Source organism: Zea mays, chromosome 3 (genome assembly GCF_902167145.1).
Source record: "Zea mays cultivar B73 chromosome 3, Zm-B73-REFERENCE-NAM-5.0, whole genome shotgun sequence".
NCBI lineage: Eukaryota > Viridiplantae > Streptophyta > Magnoliopsida > Poales > Poaceae > Zea > Zea mays.
Genome location: NC_050098.1, coordinates 21,210,094 through 21,233,372, shown reverse-complemented (window position 1 = coordinate 21,233,372; position 23,279 = coordinate 21,210,094). Strand labels below are relative to the sequence as shown.

At 45.0% G+C, this 23,279-nt stretch overlaps 1 long non-coding RNA gene and 1 pseudogene across 1 annotated transcript; both read left to right on the top strand.

The window, feature by feature from the left end:
* Positions 1-12,031: 12,031 nt before the first annotated feature.
* On the top strand, positions 12,032-19,567 carry LOC103651818 (nuclear transcription factor Y subunit B-4-like; annotated as a pseudogene).
* A 2,362-nt stretch (positions 19,568-21,929) lies between these two features.
* On the top strand, positions 21,930-22,358 carry LOC103649823 (uncharacterized). The gene is made up of 2 exons (XR_563730.2): positions 21,930-22,007; positions 22,093-22,358. It is a non-coding gene; the product is annotated as an uncharacterized lncRNA (long non-coding RNA).
* Positions 22,359-23,279: the final 921 nt, after the last annotated feature.

Below are 23,279 nucleotides of genomic sequence, written 5' to 3'. Positions count from 1 at the left end.
CTGATCGTGAGGTATCTTGGGAGGAATTCAAGACTGCCTTCAGAGGACACCACATCCCAGCTGGCATTCTTGATCGGAAGTTGAATGAATTTCTGGCCCTTAATCAAGGAACCCGCACGGTACTGCAGTATGCGCAAGCCTTCAATGACCTGTGCCAGTATGCAGGGTACCATGCCGATTCTGATGAGAAGAAGAGGGATCGCTTCCGCAGGGGTCTCAATACCAAGTTGCGGGAACGACTCAACACTGTCCGGGCTGATAGCTTCAATGAGTTGGTCAACATGGCCATCTCCCACGAGGATTGCATTGTTGCTCACCGGGCAGAGAAGAAGAGAAAGGCACCAATGGCAGCACCATCCGCTCAGGCTCAGAGGTTCCGGATTGTTTCTCACAATCAGAGCAGGGCTTTTCAGCAGTAGGCAGGCAGATGGGTGATCAGGCCACCTCAGCAGCAGCAGCCGGCACCCAACCGCTTTCCAGCTCCCGCCCCGAGGAACAATCAGCCTCCACAGCAGCAGCAGTTCCGCCAGGGCAATGGGAACAAGTGTTTCACTTGTGGCAATGTGGGCCACTATGCCAAGAATTGTCCCAGGAACCAGCAGAGGCAGATGCCAGCACCAAATCAAGACAAGGGAAGAAAGCATAAGGTGCAAGTCAGGCAAGGGAAGCTCAACTTCACCACTCTTAAGGAAGTACCTGAAGGAGCTCCTATCTTGACCGGTATCTTTTCGGTTTATAATCAACCTGCTTTAATTCTGTTTGATTCTGGTGCATCTCATAGTTTCATTAGCCAAAAGTTTAGTGCTAAATGTAAACTGCCATTCTCTCACTCTAAGGGGTCATTCTTGATAGTCACACCTGGGGGTAAAATTGCAACTAATCAAATAAACCAAAGTGTGCCTATTCAACTGGGAAGCCACATTGTCAAAACCACTCTTCTTGTGTTGGGATTGGAAAATGTGGACATTATTCTGGGAGCTAATTGGATGACCTTGCACCAAGTTGTGCTTGATGTAGCCAGCCGTACCGTGGAAGTTAATTCTCCGTTCTGCGGGAATTTCGCCTTAATTCTGCCCAGTCAAGGTTCTACTGAGTCATGTGCTTTCTCTATGACGGAGTTACCTTTGAAGAAGATCCCAGTGGTCTGTGAGTATGCAGATGTCTTCCCTGATGAATTGTCAGGAATGCCACCAGACCGGGATATTGAATTCGCCATCGAGTTGCAACCGGGAACGGCCCCAATTTCCAAAAGGCCCTACCGAATGCCACCCACTGAGTTGGCAGAGTTGAAGAAGCAATTGCAAGAATTGTTGGACAAGGGATTTATTCGCCCAAGTACTTCGCCTTGGGGATGTCCAGCACTGTTTGTGAAGAAGAAGGATGAAAGCTTGAGGCTGTGTATAGATTACCGCCCTCTTAATGCGGTAACTATCAAGAACAAGTATCCTTTGCCTCGTATCGATGTTCTTTTTGACCAATTGGTCGGGGCCAAGGTATTTTCCAAGATAGACCTTCGCTCTGGCTACCATCAGATCAAGATACGAGCAAGTGATATTCCGAAGACGACATTCTCAACCAGATATGGGCTATATGAATTCTTGGTGATGTCATTCGGGCTGACAAATGCACCAGCATATTTCATGTATCTGATGAATTCTGTTTTCATGCCGGAATTGGACAAGTTCGTAGTGGTTTTCATTGATGACATTTTGGTGTACTCAAAGAATGAAGAAGAACATGTCGGGCATTTGCATGTAGTACTTCAACGTCTGCGAGAGCACCACCTTTATGCCAAGTTATCCAAGTGTGATTTTTGGCTGAAGGAAATCAAATTCTTGGGTCACACTATCTCTCAGGCTGGTATAGCTGTTGATCCTGATAAAGTGCAAGAGGTGATGAACTGGAAGCCACCGACAACTGTCCGTCAGATTCGGAGCTTTCTGGGATTAGTTGGTTATTACCGAAGATTTATCCCGGACTTCTCTTGAATTGCGAAGCCTATAACTGAGTTGCTGAAGAAAGAAGTCAAATTTGTTTGGAGTCAGAAGTGCGAAGATGCCTTCCATGTGTTGAGGCAGCATCTGACTACAGCACCAGTATTGGCGCAACCCGACAGCAACAAGCCTTTCGATGTATATCGCGATGCCTCTGGCACCGGGCTAGGTTGTGTCTTGATGCAAGACAACCGAGTCATTGCTTATGCCTCAAGAGCACTCAGGCCTCATGAGCAAAACTATCCCACTCATGACCTTGAATTGGCAGCAGTGGTTCATGCATTAAAGATGTGGAGGCATTACTTAATGGGAACCCACTGCAACATCTTCACTGATCATAAGAGCCTTAAGTACATTTTTACTCAGGCTGATCTCAACATAAGGCAGAGAAGATGGCTAGAGCTGATCAAGGATTATGACCTAGAGGTACATTATCACCCAGGAAAAGCTAATGTGGTAGCAGATGCCTTAAGTCGGAAGTTGCAATGCAATTGCATTCTGATGGATTCTCGCATTAACACCTTGTGTGATGAGTTGAGCAAGATGCAAATTGAAGTGATTCCTTCTGGTTCTTTGTCTCACATTTCTGTTGAGCCAGCTTTGCAAGACCAGATTATCATGGCCCAGCTCAGTGACAAGGGAGTGCAAATTATCAAGAAGAATCTCCATCAGAAGGTTGAGAAGTATAATTGTTTCCGCCAGGATGAAAAGGGTGTGTTATGGTTTAAAAGCAGATTGGTGATTCCTAAGGACCAGGATCTCAAGAGGAAAATCTTAGATGAGGCTCATCTCTCCAAATTCTCTATGCATCCGGGAAGCACCAAGATGTACCATGATCTGAAGCCTTTGTACTGGTGGACCAGAATGAAGAGGGAGATAGCCCAGTATGTATCAGAATGTGACACCTGTCAGAGGATAAAGGCAAGCCACTTGAAGTCAGCTGGAGCTTTGCAACCCCTGTCCATACCTTCATGGAAGTGGGATGACATCAGCATGGATTTCATTGTGGGTCTGCCCAACACCTCTCGTCATCATGATTCAATTTGGGTTATTGTGGACCGATTGACAAAAGTGGCACATTTTCTTCCTGTGCACACCACTGATAAGGCTTAGAAGTATGCAGAATTGTATATTGACCGGATCGTGTGTTTGCACGGATTACCTCGGACCATTGTTTCTGACCGAGGAGCCCAATTTGTTGCCAGGTTTTGGGAACAATTGCAAGAGTCTTTGGGGACCAAGCTAATCAGGAGTTCGGCTTACCACCCACAGACCGATGGTCAGACGGAAAGGGTAAACCAAATTCTGGAGGATATGCTGAGAGCTTGTGCGATCGATTGTGGCAAGAACTGGGATAAGCACCTCTCCTTGGCAGAGTTTGCTTATAACAATAGTTATCAATCCAGCCTAAGGATGGCACCTTTTGAAGCTCTCTATGGAAGAAGGTGTAGGACACCACTCAATTGGTCTCAACCTGGAGAAAGAGAAGTTTTTGGACCTGACTTAGTGACTGAAGCCGAAAGGAAGGTCAAACTAATCAGGAAGAATCTAGAGGCTGCTCAGGCTAGGCAGAAGAGTTACCATGATAGAAGAAGGAAACCTCTCCAGTTCGAGGTGGGAAGTTTTGTATACCTCAAGGTATCACCCACCAAGGGAGTGCAGAGGTTTGGGATCAAAGGCAAGCTAGCCCTCGTTACATTGGACCTTATGAGATCATAGAAACATGTGGACCCGTGGCATACAAGCTGAAGTTACCTTCAAAAATGTCTGCCATTCACGATGTATTCCATGTATCTCAGCTAAAGAAGTGTGTTCGATTGCCGACTGAAATCTTAGCAGAGCCAGAATTGGAGATAGAGCCAGATCTATCGTACCAAGAGTACCCCTCCAAGATTCTGGATTGCAAGGAAAGATCAACTCGGGCTAAATCGATCAAGATGTACAAGGTCCAGTGGAGTAATCACTCAGAGGAGGAAGCTACTTGGGAAACCGAGGAATTCCTGAGATCCAACTTCCCCGATTGCCTACCTAAGGAAGCTGGTACGTAATCACCCCCAACCCCTCCTCCTGCCTTTCGAATCTAATTCTTAGAAATATGATCATAAATCAGAATGAAGTAACTATGAAGTAAAACTTAAAAAGGGCTTCCTTCTGAAGTTGCAAAGAGAATGACATTCGAAGAGCAGTTTTACCCTAATACAAACAAAAATCACCCATTTCCTATAAGTCTCACCCTTCGCTTCACCCCGGAAGGACTCTGGCCCGAATCTCGGGACGAGATTCCTTTAAGGGGGGAAGGCTGTGACACCCCAGTGTCACCTAGGGTTTCTCTTAAAATGTCAAACCAAGAACCATCATTCTATGTGAACCAAAGTAAGCATGAGCATCAAATTAACTTAAGAATGAAGAATTCCCCAAGCATATACTTAAAAGTATCATGATCAAAACAAATAAAAGAAAGTAATGTGGCAACCCTAACAAAAACCCTAAGTAAGCCAAGTTAAGCATAAAGGGTAATTGGGAGAAGTCATGGGGAAAAATGCAAAATTTTAGATATGATTAAATTACAAAGTTTTAGTTCATCAAATAAATAACAAACCATAGTAAGAGAGTTGAACATTTGGTCTTTTTAAAATTCCCAAACCAGCCCTTGAACCATAAGCCCTTGGAGAAATTCAGATTTCTGAATTTCTGAATTTCAGACCTCTTTCCAAAGATCGACTGCGTTCTCTATTTTTCAAAACTTAAAACCAGGAGATCCAAATATCAAAGTTGTGCCAAATTCCCTTGAACACGCTCTGGAAAAGTTTGAACTCAAACCAAATTCATTTGACATAGTTTTGGCGCAGTTTGACCTCGGGACCAGACATTCTGACACTGGCACCTTGGTGACGCTACAACTCCCTGTCCCTAGCCTAAAACCGCGCGACGTCCATACACAAAAGACAAAGCAAGGTCTGGTGAACAAATCCTTCACAACGATCTTGCCCAAATTCACGAAGATTTGCACCCAACCAGCGCTTGAACTCGGGCAGAAGCATCGGGCACACGTGTTCGACCGTGGCTGACACCTCCGGTTCACGCTCGTTCGCGCACCCGCGCCTCCCAGTGCACCCTCGCGCGCGCTCGCCGGTTCACGGCCGCCCGTGCACCGCGCCGTGCCTATAAAGCCTCCCCGGGCGTGCCTCACTTCACCCCGCACTCACCCTCACCGGCCAGCCACCTCTCCTTAGCTCCGGCGAGCTCAATCCCGCCCGCCATTGCCGCTAGAGCCTCGGCCGTCGTGGCCAGCCCACTGCAGCCACCCCCAAGTCGAGCCAGTGCTTCGGCTAGCTCCGCCAGTGGCCCGTGAAGCTTGCCAAGCCCTTGGACCCGGCCGGACTTCACCGGAAACCCGAGATCGACCTCACCGGACTTTGGTCCTCCGCCGCCGCTCGTGGACAGAGCTAACCGGTGAGTCTCCGACCAATTCCTTGCACCCATATCTTCTCTGGCATCCCATGAACCTCCCTGACCAGTTCGATTGAACTATCCCACCGTGAGCAGGCCGGACTCCTCGCCGCCGACGAGCAACCCTGCCTGCGCACGTGGACCGGCCAACTCCTGCCATCCCCGACGGCGACCCGCACCTCGTTGTGATCCCCGAAACCTCCCCTACGTCCTCGACCACTTCACTGGAGCAATCTCGCCGCCGGTAAGCCCCTCCGCCCTTTCTTCCGCCGCGGTTACTGTGTAAGATAGGAGAAGGACCTCGGGTTAGTATGTGAAGAACCCGAGGGGTTTTCTGTAACGTCAGTGACCCATGTGAATAGTAGCCTAGGGGCTGATCTGCGAAGAAAACCTGAAATACCCGCCAGGGACCCCAGTGCAAAGTGAATTTCCATTTAATCAATTCTGTTAATCTTTTTAAAGTGACCAGAGAACTTAGAAAACCCATAACTTGATGAATTCTTAATAAAAAGTTGTCAAACTAATTTTGCTAGCTCCTGAATATTATGAACTATCATTTAAAAATGATAAACCCTATGCTTTCTATTCTGAATTTTTGAGTTAAAAATTAAAAACAGAAACTTACTAAACCTTGTTTAATTAAGGAAAATTAGTTTTTCTTCTATACTGAACTTAAGAAAATTTGTGGGTATTCCAACCTCAATTAGACACTGTTTAAAAATAGTAGGAACCCCAGCATTGTAAAATATGATGTAGATATTCAATTAAAGCTATTTTGCCCAAAACTTAGGAAAAATAAGAAAGGCATTAGGAATTCATGAATAGTGATTAAAATTATTTTCCTACTTTGCTTAAGTAACAAAGAACCTAGGAAAAATGAAGAGACCATTAGTCCAGATCAGTTTTAAATTAGAATGTTTTATTTAGCCTTATTTGAACTAAAAATCAATTATTAGAATTTCAAACCTATACCCAAAATGGATAATAAAAATCTAGTGGACTTATAACCACCAGAGCCCCACTACAAAAATGATGAACACCTCAGCCCAACATATTAAGTAAGGAAAATAAATATAGAATGATATGGAGGTAATTTCCAAATAAATCATGAACAACCCCTAATGATGCAATAATGGGCAACCAAAATTTTGCTAAGGTCATAAGAAGACAAACCACCAGATAAAAATGCAAACCCATGAAAAAGGAACAAACTCATACCTATTGTTAATAAATTATGAGAAAGGCCACTTAACTCAAGTAAGGCATACCACCCCTTCCCTTAAGCAAAAAGATGCCAAACTTCAGAATGATTGCTCTTGCACAAAACAATAACTAAGAAAAATAAGAACTCTGTTGTTTGATATTTTTAAAATATAGTGGTAGTAGAAAGCACCAATGTGGCTAGAAACTTGAGAAAACCATAGTAAAATAACTAAAAGGTATTAATGGTTGGAAATTTGTATCAAGTCATGTTATAACACCTAAAAGCCAGCAAAAATAAGTTTTATAGAACCACTCACTGTTAAATAATAGTTGTAGTTCAAAGCACACCTTCTGCCCTAGAATTTAATAATTTTGTCCAGAGAAAACTATTCACTTTCTGATTCCCAAATTTTAAGACAGAAAAATATACACCAGTGCCAAGCCACTGTAATTTTTGCAGAATTTTTGGAATTGTATTAAAGCAACTTGTAGTTCAAACCTACTCCAAAACTTTTAAGAGAATAAAAGAAAAGGAAAGAAGAGATAAACCCCACCCCAATAAGTCTAACTTAAGTACTTATCAACTCTCACTAAGACTTAAAAAGAATTCAGTGGAACCCCCAAAAATAAAACCTACCACTTGCCTTAGCTAGGTTTAACCTAATTTACCAAGTATACCACCCAAGGGTCTTACATAGGTAAAGTTAACCTTGTTAACATAAGTAGATCATACACCGTCAAAAGTTATAATTTCTAAAAGTACATATCATATCATACATGTATCTTACGCATTGCATTCATTAGATTGTAATCTTGCCGACGGAGAGTACGTGCTCATCCCCGAGCAAGGACCTGTCCAAGAGGAGGACCAGGAGCAGGCTTCAGAGGCTGCTAGTGAGGATCTCCCCGCAGCCCCAGCAATTGAAGGCAAGCCCCGGTTTTATGCATAACCTGTTAATTATGCTATTTTACTACACTTAATGCTTGTAGGATTGTAATGTGCACTTAAGTGTAGGAGTTGCTTGAAACCTCTAGTTGCATGAACTTAGGATTCCTTTTTGAGATGAATACTAGTATGCTAGGTCGAGTAGCTGCTTGCTAATCAGGATCTCGGTAGAAGTCGAGTGATTTTTCTAGCACTCGCGCGAGGTCAGGAATTGATTGTATCCATCTTGATAACGGGATATATGTTAGTCTATGGACTTGGATCCAGGGAGGATGTCTTGTCCATGAGACGGGAAAAAGAATTAAGGATTAATGTGTGGATACCTGAGTCAAGCTTTTGAACGTACTAAGCACATGCCGGGAAAAATGGTGAAGCCGGGCACGGACTTTATCCCTCATGCGACCTGAGACTGGGTCTCCCATGCTAGCTATGGTGGGTACAAGTGCGGTCACTGCACGGCGGCAGCCGGGGTCAGTGGAGCATTGTATGCCAAGGCGGTGAGGCCTGGACGCGAACGGGGAATCGATGGGGACGGTTGTCATGTGTGGGGTCGGAGTACCCTGACATGCCGTGTGTTTAGGTTTACCTTGCAAGGTTAAAACTCGATTCGAATCGTCTGCTTCTCGCAGCTAATGAGACTGCTTGATTCCTTGTACTGCATCGAGTAAGAAGTGAAATGAGGTTACATGAGATAACTTGTTGATTGAACTAAATGCTTGTCACCATGTATGCTTAGAAGGAGCAAATCTAGCTAAGTTAATGATGATAGAAATTGAAGGGCTAAAAATTGATTTTAGAAACAGCTAGTGCTTTTGGCAAACCAAACCCCTCAGCCAAACAACTGCATAGTCTAGAGGTAGAGGAGTAGACTCCTCACACCGGGTAAGTCTAGCTGAGTATTAGTATACTCAGCCTTGCTTGTGGCATAATTTTTGCAGGTACACGAGGAGTAGTGGGCTAGGCCTTGCCCCATTCCTCGATACCGACGACATCGATTATCCGCTGCACTTTACCTTGTGAACTCTTATTTGCTACTCAAAAACTCCGATTTATGTAATAACTTAGTACTTAATTTGAGGTTTCCTGTTTTATTGTATTTCTTCTGTGACTCACCTTCGAGTGAGATTGTGGAATTTGATCCTGGTTAAGTGGCTCTATCAGACTAGATCTGAGGGACTGACGGATTATTCCGATTTAAGTGTGTTACGGCCCCTGAGGCGTGACTTAGGCACTTAAGCTGGAATAATTCGGTCGGTTCTGCCACAAGCTACCCCACCGAGAACCGAGCAGTAGTGCGAAAGCGCACGCCGTGCGGCATCTTGCATGGCCGCCTCAGCTGAGTCTCGCTCAGAGATAGAATAGTGCTCTTAGCAGGCCTCCGCGCCCTGGAGACTGTTCTCCGGACGGCGCACCAAGCAGGTCGCCTCCCAGCGGTCCGGGTAGACCCCGCGACTATGCTAGTAGACCACACAGCGATACTCGATGTACCAAGTACGCCGGTTAAGTGCCCGACGTAGCAGGGTGTCGAGCGCATCGTGGAAGTGACACCCGCGAGCAGCGTCGCGAGTGATGGGTCGAGCAACCCATCCTTCCGGCTCCTGGTCAGCAGAAAAGTTGGTGTCGTGGCTCGAGCTGTCGTCGCCACCTCCGTCGTCTAGGTCTCCTCCGGTAGCTACTCCAGGGGCTGGGGCGCCCAGTGGTGGTGCAGGGGGCGCCTCCAGGGGAAGCACAGGGGAGCAGCTCCTCACTGACTCTATCTCCTGCTGGAGCGAGAAAGAGGAGCCCTGCTGCTCTTGTCGTCGACGTTCCTGCTCCTCATGCAAGCGGTGGTGCAGCCTCTCCAAATGGCTGGACTGTCCGAGTACAAGACGGCAAAGCGGACGCTCAGCAAGGCGGGAGGGTAAGAAGGGGATGACGGACTTTCGTGCAGTGTGTCTAAGACGAGCCATCTACAAAAGACACCGCAAGCAAAAGAGTGAGAACAAAATTAATATAATATGACCAGCAAGTAATGAATCATAAATAAATGAAGGATTAGAACAAAACACAATTTTCAGCAAGGTATAATATATAGTAGAACATAGTTTTTGTTCGATATGACAAACTTTTGAAGGGATCAAAGTCAAGGTGAGAATAGGGGTCTATAATCCTTAGAATGACCATTCTACTCTAGGTTAGCGGTCCTACAGTCAGCACGGCTTTGATACCACCTATGTCACACCCGGTTTTAGAAGGCAAACCGAATGCGAACCATGTACGTGCCAGGATCAACAATTCATGTACACAGCAGTTACATAACATGGACATCATCACATAGTGCTCAAATAGTATTAAAAAGGGAAATAGTAGTCGATTACATCATATGTTTGAGACATCCACATAGTCTTTACAATAAATCAAAGTGCGGAAAAGAAACGTAGATAAACGCGGCCTTCACAGGCAGCCGACTGGGGGTTGCCGCTAACCCACACCTAGAACTCGTCGTAGTCTTGGAACTCCTGGAAGTCTCCTTCCACGGCTTCGTCTTCTCCAGAGCAGTGGTTGCAATGCTGACAACCTGGGGAGGGGGGGTTTGGTGTGTAGAGCAAGGGTGAGTACACATCAACATACTCAGCAAGTATCCTGTTTGGCTATAGTGGACTAGCTTTATGTGGGGGGTAAGTCGAGCAGTTGCTTTTAATTGGTCAGATTATTATTTCTAGTAGAGAGAGAGCCAAGTTTTAGTATTAACCCACGTTGTTAACCCAAACGTACTCCTTTCCAAACGGAAAGAGTACCACTTACCATCACCGGAGTCAATACCAAAAACCATCAATCTCATTGTCACCTGTAATCCGAACATCTCTGGTCAAGTACCACTAATCACTGGAGCTCCCTTGGCCGCTCATAACCGCGAGCACGGCTGATATATCAGTTTTTCATACACTCTGCAGAGGTTGTGCACTTTACCCACAAGCCGTGATTCCCTTTCTGCCCGGAGAGAGCTACTCCCATTGACCACTACCTAGGTGGTCCAGCAGGGCATCACTACGTAGCCTTTACAAAGATTCCCCGAGGCTGTAGCCGCCCGTTAGGTTTACTAAATGTACCGCACTCCTCCCCAAGGGACAAATCAACCTTGGCAGAGCGAGCCGCATACACCGAGCCCCATTGACGGCACGACGGAGAAGCGAACTACACCCCGGTTCCTCTAATTACTCAGCTAAGGGCGTCCCACTCCACCCTCATGGTTGCACTGTTTTCCCGGGCGGTCATCCAATGAACAGGTCCTTACGGAGAGGCACTCGAGAAACCGCTCGAGCCCCCTTGAAGGCCACAAGTATAACATCATAATAAAAGAGGGGAAACCAGCGTATCATTGATAAATCTCATCATGTTCATTGATTAGAGTTGAGCAATAGCATGAGACTAAGCAATAATAATCCAACCCAAATAGGTAAACAAGGACATGGATAACAAAAGCTAGTCGATCCTTAGGTATAAATGTGTAAAGCGGGAGGTGAATTAAAGTATGTATAGGACAGAGATAGGTCAAGGGACACTTGCCTCAACCAACCGACTGCTGCTCAGGGACTTCTCCTGCGAGTTCTTCGGGCTCTTCAACCGGATCGTTCTCTATGCGAGCTCAAACATACATACATCCACATATTTAATACAAAAGACCAGTACACCATACAATAGAGTGCAGTAAGTAAACAGACGTTCCACGCGGGTTCGCAATTAAGGCTAAGAGAGAAAGAGAAAAAGACAGTCGAGAAACGATCACGTTACATTATTATGAATTAAACCACTCGCTCAATTGAAAGGCGTTAATGTAGACACTATGTTTAGCATAAAGTAAAGTCATGTTTCATGTCTAATCATTATAAGAAGATGAAGATAAATTAAAAGGATTGTCGCGCGGCGAGACGCGCGACATAGCACTTTAAATTGAGTTAAGGAAATCAACGACTCATCGCGCGACCGAGCGCACAACGAGACAGAGACGTTAAGCTTCGCGCGACGAAACGCACGACGGCATACGTCAACTGAATTGAGTCTAAAGTGGAACGTCGTGTGAATACACGCGCGACGTTACACATTAAACAACATGAAATTAAAATAGATCGTCGCGCGACGAAGCGCGCGACACAACACTTTAATGATATAAACTAAAAGAATCGTCGCGCGATGAAGCGCGCGACGCAGCACATTAATAAACACAAATTTAAATTGAGTCGTCTCGCGACGAAGCGCGCGACGCAACACATTAATAGAATCTAAAATTAGACAAACTCGTCGCGCGACCGAGCGCACGACGCAGCACGTCGACTAAACAATTCAAAATAGAATAAAACAAGATTAAGCGTAGTGCGAATACGGTCGCACGCGCGAAAGCACGTTATGCGTGCCGAAGGCACGCGAACCGTGAGGCACGCGGGACATGAATCGCCGGGGCATGGACACGGGGCCAGGCACGGCCGCCGGGGCGAGCGACGAGGGCGGGTTCGGCGAGGCGAGGGCGCGACGAGCAGGGGCCGAGCCACCGGCGCCGGACGCGAGCGGGGAGCCGTGGGCGCGGGGCCGGAGGGGGCTCACCGGGGGTGGCGCGGCTCGCCGAGGGGGCGCGGGGCCGAGCCGGGCGCGGAGCTCGCAGGGGCGGCGCGGGGCTCGTCGGGCGCGCAGGGGGCTCGCCGGGGGGCACGGGACGGCTCGCCGGGGCGGGCGCGGGGGCGGCTCGCCGGGGCGGGCGCGGGGGCGGCTCGCCGGGGCGGCACGGGGGCGGCTCGCCGGGGCCGAGTGCGCGCGGGAGGAGGGCGCGGCTCGCCAGGCGGGGCCGAGGCCGGGGAGGGGTGGGGCTCGCCGGGGCGGGCGCGGGGCGGCGCAGGGCTCGGCCGGGGCTGGGGCCGGCGCGGGCGCCATGGCCGGGGCCGGGGCGGGGGCGGCCGGGGCGGGGCCGGCGCCGGCGAGAGGGAGGGACGGGGAGAGGAGAGGGAGGAGGGGCCTTACCACGCGGGAGAGGGCGGCGCGACGGCGGCGGCGGCGCGCAGGGGGAGGGGTCGGGCGGTTGGGCAAGGGAGAGGGAGGGAGGGGGAGAGAATGATGGGCAGGGCCCGCAGGGGAGGGGAGAGGAATTTTGGGGGAAGGGGGGGCGTGGCTGGGCCGCCTTGGGCCCAAAGCAGGGGCGGTGCGGGGGGGCGAGCTGGGCCGCGGCCAGGTCGCGCGCCGGGGGGGGGGGCTGGGCCGAAATGGGAGGAGAGGGGGAAAGAGAGAAGAAAAAGGTTTTCTTTTTTCTAAAATCTATTTTTTCTCTAGATGAATGCATTCACATTTTCAAACAATCAAAAAAATGCATGGTTCGGCATGGTGCATCAACCAAAACAAAATATTTTAAGGTTTTGCTTTACATGGGATCTCAGGCCGATTCCCGCTATAACTTTGGAAAAGATCAAGGTTTAGCGAGGAGAAAAGGGAAAAGGAAAGGGTAACGCCCGAATTTAGCGAGTGAAGAAAAGAAAAAAAAATTCAACTCCAAAATTCGGGGCGTTACACCTCTTCCCCAAAGTCGGCCACAAATGTCTCATGGCTAAGGACGACAAAAAGAAGAAGGTACAATCTAGAACCACCCCCAAGTATACTACATCTAGTGATGAGGGTAGTTCTAGTGATAGTGAAGATGATTTAATGTCTCTTTTTGCCAACTTAACATGGAACAAAAGAAAAAATTAAATGAACTAATTGAAACCATTAATGAGAAGGATGATCTCTTGGAAAGCCAAGAGGACTTCCTTATTAAAGAAAACAAAAAACATGTTAAGGTGAAGAATGCTTATGCTCAGGAAATAGAAAAATGTGAAAACTTGACTAAGGAGCTTAGCATTTGCCATAATTCAATTATCAGTCTTAGAAATGAAAATGCTAGTCTAAATGCTAAGATTGATGAATTGAATATTTGTCATGATTCAATTTCTAGTCTTAGAAATGAAAATGCTACTTTAGTTTCTAAGATTAAAGAATTGAATGTTTGCAATGAATCTATTTCCTATCTTAGAGATGAGAATGCCATATTACATACTAAGATAAAAGAATTAAATGTTTGCAAATCTTCTACATCTACTATTGATCATATTTCCATTTGCACTAGATGTAGAGATATTAATGTTGAAGCTATTAATGATCACCTTGCTCTAATTAAACAACAAAATGATCATATAGCTCAATTAACTGCTAAAATAAATGAGCATGAAATTGAAAATAAAAAATTTAAATTTGCTAGAAGCATGCTCTATAATGGGAGACGCCCTGGCATTAAGAATGGCATTGGTTTCCAACAAGGAAGCAATGTCAAGCTTAATGCCCCTAAAGGATTGTCCAATTTTGTTAAGGGCAAGGCTCCCATGGTTCAGGATAATGAGGGTTACATTTTATATCCTGCTAATTATCCTGAGCACAAAATTAGAAAGATTCATGCTAGAAAATCTTATTCTATTTCTCACCATGCTTTTATGTATAAGAATGAGGCATCTAGCTCTAGGCATACCACACATGTTAAAATGCTTAGAAAGAAAATTCCTGCTGCATCAAATGAGCATAACATTTCATTTAATACTTTTGATGCTTCATATGTTTTAACTAACAAATCAGACAAAGTAGTTGCCAAATATGTTGGGGGCAAACACAAGAGCTCCAAGACTTGTGTTTGGGTACCCAAGGTGCTTGTTTCTAACGTGAAAGGACCCAAGACTGTTTGGGTACCTAAGAACAAGGCCTAAATTGTTTTGTAGTTTATGCATCCAGAGGTTCAAGTTGGATAATCAATAGCGGATGCACAAACCACATGACAGGGGAGAAGAGAATGTTCTCCTCCTATGAGAAAAACGAAGATCCCCAACGAGCTATCACATTCGGGGATGGAAATCAAGGTTTGGTCAAAGGTTTGGGTAAAATTGCTATATCACCTTACCATTCTGTTTCCAATGTTTTTCTTGTAGATTCATTAGATTACAATTTGCTTTACATTTCTCAATTATGCAAAATGGGCTACAACTGTCTATTTACTGATGTAGGTGTTACTGTCTTTAGAAGGAGTGATGATTCAATAGCATTTAAGGGAGTGTTAGAGGGTCAGCTATATTTAGTTGATTTTAATGATAACAAAGCTGAACTTGACACTTGCTTAATTGCTAATACTAATATGGGTTGGCTCTGGCATCGCCGACTAGCCCATGTTGGAATGAAGAATCAAACATCTAAAGGGAGAGCACATTTTAGGACTAACCAATGTTCATTTTGAGAAAGACAGGGTTTGTAGCGCATGTCAAGCAGGAAAGCAAGTTGGCACTCATCATCCACACAAGAACATCATGACGACTAGCAGTCCGCTCGAGCTACTCCACATGGATTTATTCGGCCCGATATCTTACATAAGCATCGACGAGAGTAAGTATTGTCTAGTAATTGTGGATGATTATTCTCGCTTCACTTGGGTATTCTTTTTGCAGGAAAAATCTCAAACCTAAGATACACTCAAAGGATTCTTGAGATGGGCTCAAAATGAGTTCGGATTGAGGATAAAAAAGATAAGAAGTGACAACAGGACGAAGTTCAAGAACTCTCAAATTGAAGGATTTCTTGAGGATGAGGGAATCAAGCATGGGTTTTCTTCTCTCTACACACCTTAACAAAATGGTGTAGTGGAGAGGAAAAATAGAACTCTATTGGACATGGCAAGAACCATGCTTGATGAGTACAAGACTCTGGACCGGTTTTGGGTGGAAGCAATCAACACTGCTTGCTACTCCATCAACCGGCTCTACCTTCACCGAATCCTTAAGAAAATATCGTATGAACTCCTCACTGGTAAAAAGCCCAATGTTTCATACTTTAGAGTCTTTGGGAGCAAATGCTTTATTCTTGTTAAAAGAGGTAGAAAATCTAAATTTGCTCCTAAAGCTGTAGAAGGCTTTTTACTTGGTTATGACTCAAACACAAGGGCATATAGAGTCTTTAACCAGTCCACTAGACTAGTTCAAGTTTCTTGTGACATTGTGTTTGATGAGACTAATGGCTCCCAAGTGGAGCAAGTTGATCTTGATGAGCTAGATGATGAAGAGGCTCTGTGCGTCGCGCTAAGGAACATGTCCATTGGGGATGTGTGTCCTAAGGAATCCGAAGAGCCCACACAAGCACAGGATCAACCATCATCTTCCAACCAAGCAACTCCGCCAACTCAAGATGAGGATCAGGCTCAAGATAATGAAGATGAAGATCAAGAAGATGAGCCACCTAAAGAGGAGGACAATGATCAAGGGAGAGATGAAGAAAATAAAGACAAGGAAGATGAGCAAGAGATACAGGGTCAAAGACCGCCACACCCAAGAGTCCACCAAGCAATTCAACGAGATCACCCCGTCAACTCCATCCTTGGTGACATTCATAAGGGGGTAACCACTAGATCTCGGGTTGCACATTTTTGTGAACATTACTCTTTTGTGTCCTCTATTGAGCCATACATGGTAGAGGATGCATTAAGAGATTTGGATTGGGTGGTGGCAATGCAAGAGGAGCTCAACAACTACACGAGGAATGAGGTATGGCATTTAGTTCCACGTCCTAACCAAAATGTTGTAGGTACCAAGTGAGTATTCCACAACAAGCAAGATGAGCATGGTGTGGTGACAAGAAACAAAGCCCGACTTGTGGCCAAGGGTTATTCACAAGTCGAAGGTTTGGATTTCGATAAAACTTATGCACCCGTAGCTAGGCTTGAGTCAATTCGTATATTACTTGCCTATGCTACTTACCATGGCTTTAAGCTCTATCATATGGACGTGAAAAGTGCCTTCCTCAATGGACCCATCAAGGAAGAGGTCTATGTTAAGCAACCTCCCGGCTTTGAAGATAGTGAGTACCCTAACCATGTTTACAAACTCTCAAAGGCGCTTTATGGGTTCAAGCAAGCCCCAAGAGCATGGTATGAATGTCTGCGAGATTTTCTTATCACTAATGGCTTCAAAGTCGGAAAGGCCGATCCTACACTCTTTATTAAAACTGTTGAAAAAGACTTGTTTATATGCCAAATTTATGTTGATGATATCATATTTGAGTCTACTAACAAGTCTACTTGTGAAGAGTTTAGTAGGATCATGGTACAAAAATTCGAGATGTCTATGATGGGGGAGATGAAATATTTCTTAGGATTTCAAATCAAGCAACTCGAGGATGGCACCTTCATCAGCCAAACTAAGTACATTCAAGACATTCTTAAGAAGTTTGGAATGATGGATGGCAAACCCATCAAGACACCCATGGGAACCAATGGGCATCTCGGTCTCGACACAGGAGGTAAATCCGTAGATCAAAAGGTATACCGGACGATGATAGGATCTTTACTCTATTTATGTGCATCTCGACTGGATATTATGCTTTCTGTATGCATGTGTGCAAGATTTCAGGCCAATCCTAAGGAAGTTCACCTTAGAGCCATGAAGAGAATCATGAGATATTTAGTTTACACTCCTAAGTTTGGGCTTTGGTACCCCAGGGGATCCACGTTTGATTTAATAGGATATTCCGATGCCGATTGGGCAGGGTGTAAGATTGATAGAAAGAGCACATCAGGGACTTGTCAGTTTCTGGGGAGATCTCTGGTGTCTTGGGCTTCAAAGAAACAAAACTTCGTAGCTCTTTCTACCACTGAAGCTGAGTATATTGCCGCAGGACATTGTTGTGCGCAATTACTTTGGATGAGGCAAACCCTTAGGGACTATGGCTACAAATTGAGCAAAGTCCCTCTCCTATGTGATAATGAGAGTGCAATCCGCATGGCAGACAATCCCGTTGAACACAGCCGCACTAAGCACATAGACATTCGGTATCACTTTCAGAGAGATCACCAACAAAGGGGGATATCGAAATAGCTTATGTTAACACCAAAGATCAATTAGCCGATATCTTTACCAAGCCACTAGATGAGAAAACCTTTAGCAAACTTAGGAATGAGCTAAATATTCTTGATTCTCGGAATTTTGATTGAAACATTGCACACATAGCTCATTTATATACCTTTGATCATATCTGTTTCATTTGGTACATATACATATTACTTATTCTTCTTGTGCCAAGGCTAAGACTAATATGCTTTCATAAGTATCTTTTGTGTTAAGTCTTAGATTGAAAGGGAAATGGAGTACTCGGCAAAGACAACGCTTCCACTCACCTCCATCGGTATTATTTACCCTTTGTCGGTATTCCGCCATCTCTACAATTGGTATAATCTTTCACTTATATTTCTTTTATCAATGGGGGAGAACATATAAGAGGGCTCCAACATTCTCCGTTTTTGGCGATTAATGCCAAAGGGGGAGAAAATATTAAGCCCAAAGCAAAAGGACCGCACCACCACCATTTAAAAATTTTCGAAATGTATTTTCAAATTGGTATCAATTAGTATGAAAAGAAGATTTCAAAACTGATATCCATTTAAAAACCCTCTTGAAAGCTAAGAGGAGAATTTCATTCAGGGAGAGTTTCTATTTAGTCAAAGGAAAAGCAGTTGAAACAGGGGGAGAAATTTCAAATCTTGAATATGCTTCTTGCAATCTTATTCATATACCTTTGACTATTTGCAAAAAGACTTTGAAAAGATTTTCAAAAAGGATTTGCAAAAATAAAACAAGTGGTGCAAAATTGGTCCAAAATGTTAAACAAAAGAAAGCAATCCATTCACTCTTATTCTTAGTAAGACTTTCATATTGGTTTAATTCCAAGTAACCTATGCACATTCCAAAATGCAAACTAGTTCATTTCTGCACTTTATATTTGCTTTGGTTTGTGTTGGCATCAATCACCAAAAGGGGGAGATTGAAAGGGAAATAGGGTTAACCTTTTTCCTACAATTAATTTTGGTGGTTGAGTGTCGAACACAAACATATGGACACTACAAGAAATTTGTCCTTTTATGACAAAATACCTAATGACAAGGTCAGTTATCGTCATATAATGTCACATAATATGATGGAATTTTTTGAATCGTCATAATTTCATGAGGCCATGAAGATTTTATGACGATAGTGTTTTTGTTGTCACATAAGGGTACGGAGATTCGTCATATATTGTCAGGCGCCAGGAGCCGGTAGAAGGTTTTACTTTTATGACGCTTAGATGTGCCTTTATGTGATGATTTGGCGGGGTCACTTTATGTTTTTTCCAAAAAAAGGACCGTACCCCTTTCTATTGACCGCATTCACTTTCCCATCTCCCGCCCAAAATGACCAAAATTTCCCTCCTACCTTATCCTCTCGGCTGCTCACCACCCCAGACAAGTCCAGTCCTCTCCCTCCCCTCAACCTAGCGCCGCCACTCGTGCCCACCACGCCGCCACACCGCCGCTGGTGAATGGTCGGCGCCACCATGGCGGCGTCCAGGGTCTCGGCATGTCGGAGGTGGAGGCCAACACCGGCGGCGGGGGCAAGGAGCAGGACCGATTCCTGCCTGTCGCCAACATCGGGCTCATCATGCGCCGCGCGGTGCCGGAGAACGGAAAGATCGCTAGGGACGCCAGGGAGTCCATCCAGGAGTGCGTCTCCGAGTTCATCAGCTTCATCACCAGCGAGTAAAGTCCCCTTCCCTTATCTCCTCGTCCGCCTTCCAATTGTCTCAAACTTTGATGCTCCCACCCCTTGGCCTCGCATGCCGACTCGCTGTCCATTGATTTTTCGTCTCTGCAGGGCGAGTGACAAGTGCGTCAAGGAGAGGCGAAAGACCATCAACGACAACGACATCATCTGGTCCTTGGGTACGCTTGGCTTCGAGGAATACGTTGAGCCCCTCAAGATCTACCTCAACAATTACCGGGAGGTATCATTCCAGTTATCCTCCTCTAATCCTATTTACTGGGTATATATTCATTCATTTATATCTTGTGTTCAAGATTCTCCATAGCAGTGGTTTCAGAGGTGGGCAATGGGGCAGCAACCCTGTTTTGGTCGGATAGATGGATTCAGGGTCAGAGAATTGCTGACCTTGCACCACAAGTCTTTGCAACAGTTCCCAAGATGAGAATTAGCAAAAGGACAGTACATGAAGCTCTTACTGATCACTCTTGGGTGATGGATATCTATGGAGCTCTAACTTTTGGAGTTATTAATGAGTTTCTTAGTCTCTGGTATTTGCTCTCTGAGGTGGTGTTACAACCTAGGATTGATGATTGCCATGTTTGGAGGGTTGTCTTGTGATGGCTAGTACTCCGCAAAATCGGCTTATGAAATCTATTTCAGGGAGGGGTGATCTTCAGGTCATGGGAAAGGATTTGGAAATCTTTGGCCCCATGGTAAATGTAGGTTCTTTATGTGGCTGGTAATTCGGGATAGGTGTTGGACAGCTGATCAATTAGCAAAAAGAAATCTCCCACATCCTACAAGCTGTCCAGACTGTGATCAAGCGGAGGAAACCATTAACCACCTATTGTTGGAGTGTGTCTTCGCTCGAGAGTTTTGGTTTAATCTGTTGCGAAGGGCTGGGCTGCAGGCTCTCACTCCTCAGTCGGATGATAAATCCTTTGAAGATTGGTGGGAAACAACTCCTAGCAAAGTGGGTGTTCTCATTAGAAAAAAGGACTCAATTCCATGATTATTTTGGGTGCTTGGATATTGTGGAATCACCACAATCGCTGTGTGTTTGATGGGGCCTCTCCAAATATTGCTAGAGCATTGCTGTTGGCCAGTGAGGAGTTACACTTGTGGGGATTGGCAAGAGCTAGAGGAATCACCCATCTCCTCGCTCTGGCGACAAGGAGAGTTGATTTCTGTTAGGGTCATGGTGGTTGGTCACTTTTTATTATGTTAAAGACGCACGCGCTTATGTAACTTGGGTACTTTGTAAGTGTTCTTGCCCTCTCTATTTCTGCTTAATACTATAACGATATGTAGCTCTCTTGCATATTTGAGGGGAAAAACATGGACAGGGAGGCACATGTCTAAGGTCCACTTGTGTGGTCAGTAGAGATAATCTAGTCCATAATACCAAATAATCTGTATGGCTCTGATGAAAGCTTGTCAGTCATAATCGAAGTTTCAGTTTATAAATTGCTTATCTAATTAATAAAGAGCATCTTATTTGGTGGAAACGTTAAAGGCCATGGCCATACATTGGAAGTCGACAGCAAGAGCAAGCGATGCCCGCTGGCATCGCAACAGGAGGAACACAAAAGCTAACAGCTTCATGCTTACCGAATCCATCATTACATTTCTGTTTCAGGAACAGGTGTGTTGCTGGATCCGTTTTACTTGAAACAGAAAGAAAAGCCCTTGCGAAGTGGAATGGACGCTAGACTGCTGCACCAAGGAAACAGAGCGTGTAAGAGGACAGCAAACATAGAAGAATGGTTCAAAACACACAAAGGAGACTTCATTCGGCATGGTTCCAAAAACAAAAACAAAAAAGAAGAAGGGTTTGTATGTGTGAAATGAGTCTTTTGTGTGGTGCTCAATAGTATTCATCAGTTCCCAGAAGTTTCCTCCCATGCATTTCTCACAAATTAAAGGAAAATTCATTCGGCACCTAAATAGGCTGTGAGTACAGGATCCGGATCGAGTGAGGTTATCCTTATCTAAATGGGGACCTAATGACCCTACAGACCTTGTGGATTACTACAATCAGCCCCTATATTTCCATAGTACATGTCCAAATTACCCTCTTCCTAATCTGTTACTTCACATCTCCTCTTTCTAAAATGTATGGCGCTTTCTTTATGCATCTTCTATTTCAGTTAAGGTAGTGCTTCATGTCCTAATAGCATAACTGGGTTCTCCACATGCCTCAGCAGTTGTCATGACGAGGCATAGGATATTAGTTAGTTGCATGAAGAAGCTTTCTTGACTCACATTAGTATTCCTTGTGTATTATACCTAATCGGCACATATCTATTTGATGGTTCTTCTGTTGCACAGCATCTGGTACGGCACCAAGACGAGAAATGTTAATTTTTAGAAACTTAAATTGAGCTTTAGGAAAAAACTTAAATTGATACTACTAGTCAGGACTTCTGTTTGATAACCAGCAGTAGGGGTACTTGCTTAGCATAGCAGTTCAATATGGAGTTTGAGTTTTTATTGATTCTTGAGGTCTGCCATATTTGGAAATCTGTAATTCGACTAACTTGTGACTAATTAAAAGGCTGATGAACTAGACATTGTTTGCTTTGTCATGATAAGTTTCTGAAACCCAGGTTGCTTTTTAAAAGGCTGATGAACTAGACACTATGTTGTATTGCTGTTGGCATGTACCAATATTTCATGGCAAATCTTATATCCCAAGTTTTTTATATGCCGTAGAGGACTAAGTACAACAACATGGAGCTGGATGCTATTGATTTCTTTGGGGAATGTATGAATAGTCCCTGAAATGGTCGTACTCCGCTTGCAAATGAGATATATGTAAGTTACATGTACTACACTCAAGTAAATGCCTGGTTCAACACTTTTGTATGGCCTTGTTACTAAGTACATTCATTTTATGTAGGAGCAAATGGTTGCAGAGAAGGAAAGAGAGCTAGAAGAAGAAGAAGCACAAAAGTCACCCTCCAAGATTGTTGCTGATAGTCTCAGCCAGATCAGTCGCTCATCTACCTTCCTTCCAAACATTGGTGTCTGTTTGAATGCTTCAAACCTTTGTGGTGGAACCTTTGTATGTTTGAACCTCTGTTGTGGAAGAACTAGTGTGCTGGAATTGTGTATGACTTGTGATGAGAATGTTGTGTATGATGGCTTTTCTGTGTATTATGATTCTGTGAGCTATCATGAGAGCTCAGTGTGTCGTCACTGTATGGTCACTGTATGTGGGTGCCATATTAAACGGTCCCAACATTAGGTGACGCGTTGACTGGAAAAAATGTGACAGATAACACCGTCATATATAGCAACAATATGTGACGGATGAACGCAGCCGTCACAAAAGGTGATGACATTATGTGACGGTACTCTGAACAGTCGTCAGAAGGTACATAATGTGACGGTCGTTATATGACGACCCTTATGACGCAGCATTTTTGTCATAAGATGCTTTTTATGACCAATTTTGTACTAAACATGACACTTTACTTTTGTCATACAAAACCATTTTTTTGTAGTGGGACTAACTAGTTTGCTCTAGAATTCATATATCACAGGTGCATAAGGTTCAACACAAACCAATAAATATTCAAGTTAGGGACCCAATTCAAAAGGAGCAAAAAGAACTTGAGTGTGCTGAAGTATGGCGCACCGGACTGTTCGGTGTGCCACCGGACAGTGTCCGGTGCACCACAAGACAGTGTCCGGTGCACCAGGACCGTACAACTCAAACCAACCACTCTCGGGAAATCGAAGGTGCACTCCGCTATAATTCACCGGACTGTCCGGTGTGCCACTGGACTGTCTAGTGTGCCAGCGGATCAACGGCTAACTTGCGCAACGGTCGACTCTGCAAAGTGCTACAGTATGTGAACAGTGCGCGGCAGAAGTTAGAGCAGAAATTCAGAGGGGCACCGGACTGTCCGGTGTGGCACCGGACTGTCTGGTGCCGCAAGAAGACAAAGCTCCAATGGTCGACCGAGCTCCAAACCCTAACAGTTGGGTGACGTGGCAGTGCACCGGACAGTGAATAGGACCTATCCGGTGGCGCACCGGACTGTCCGGTGCGCCCATCGACAGCAGCCTCCCCAACGGCTA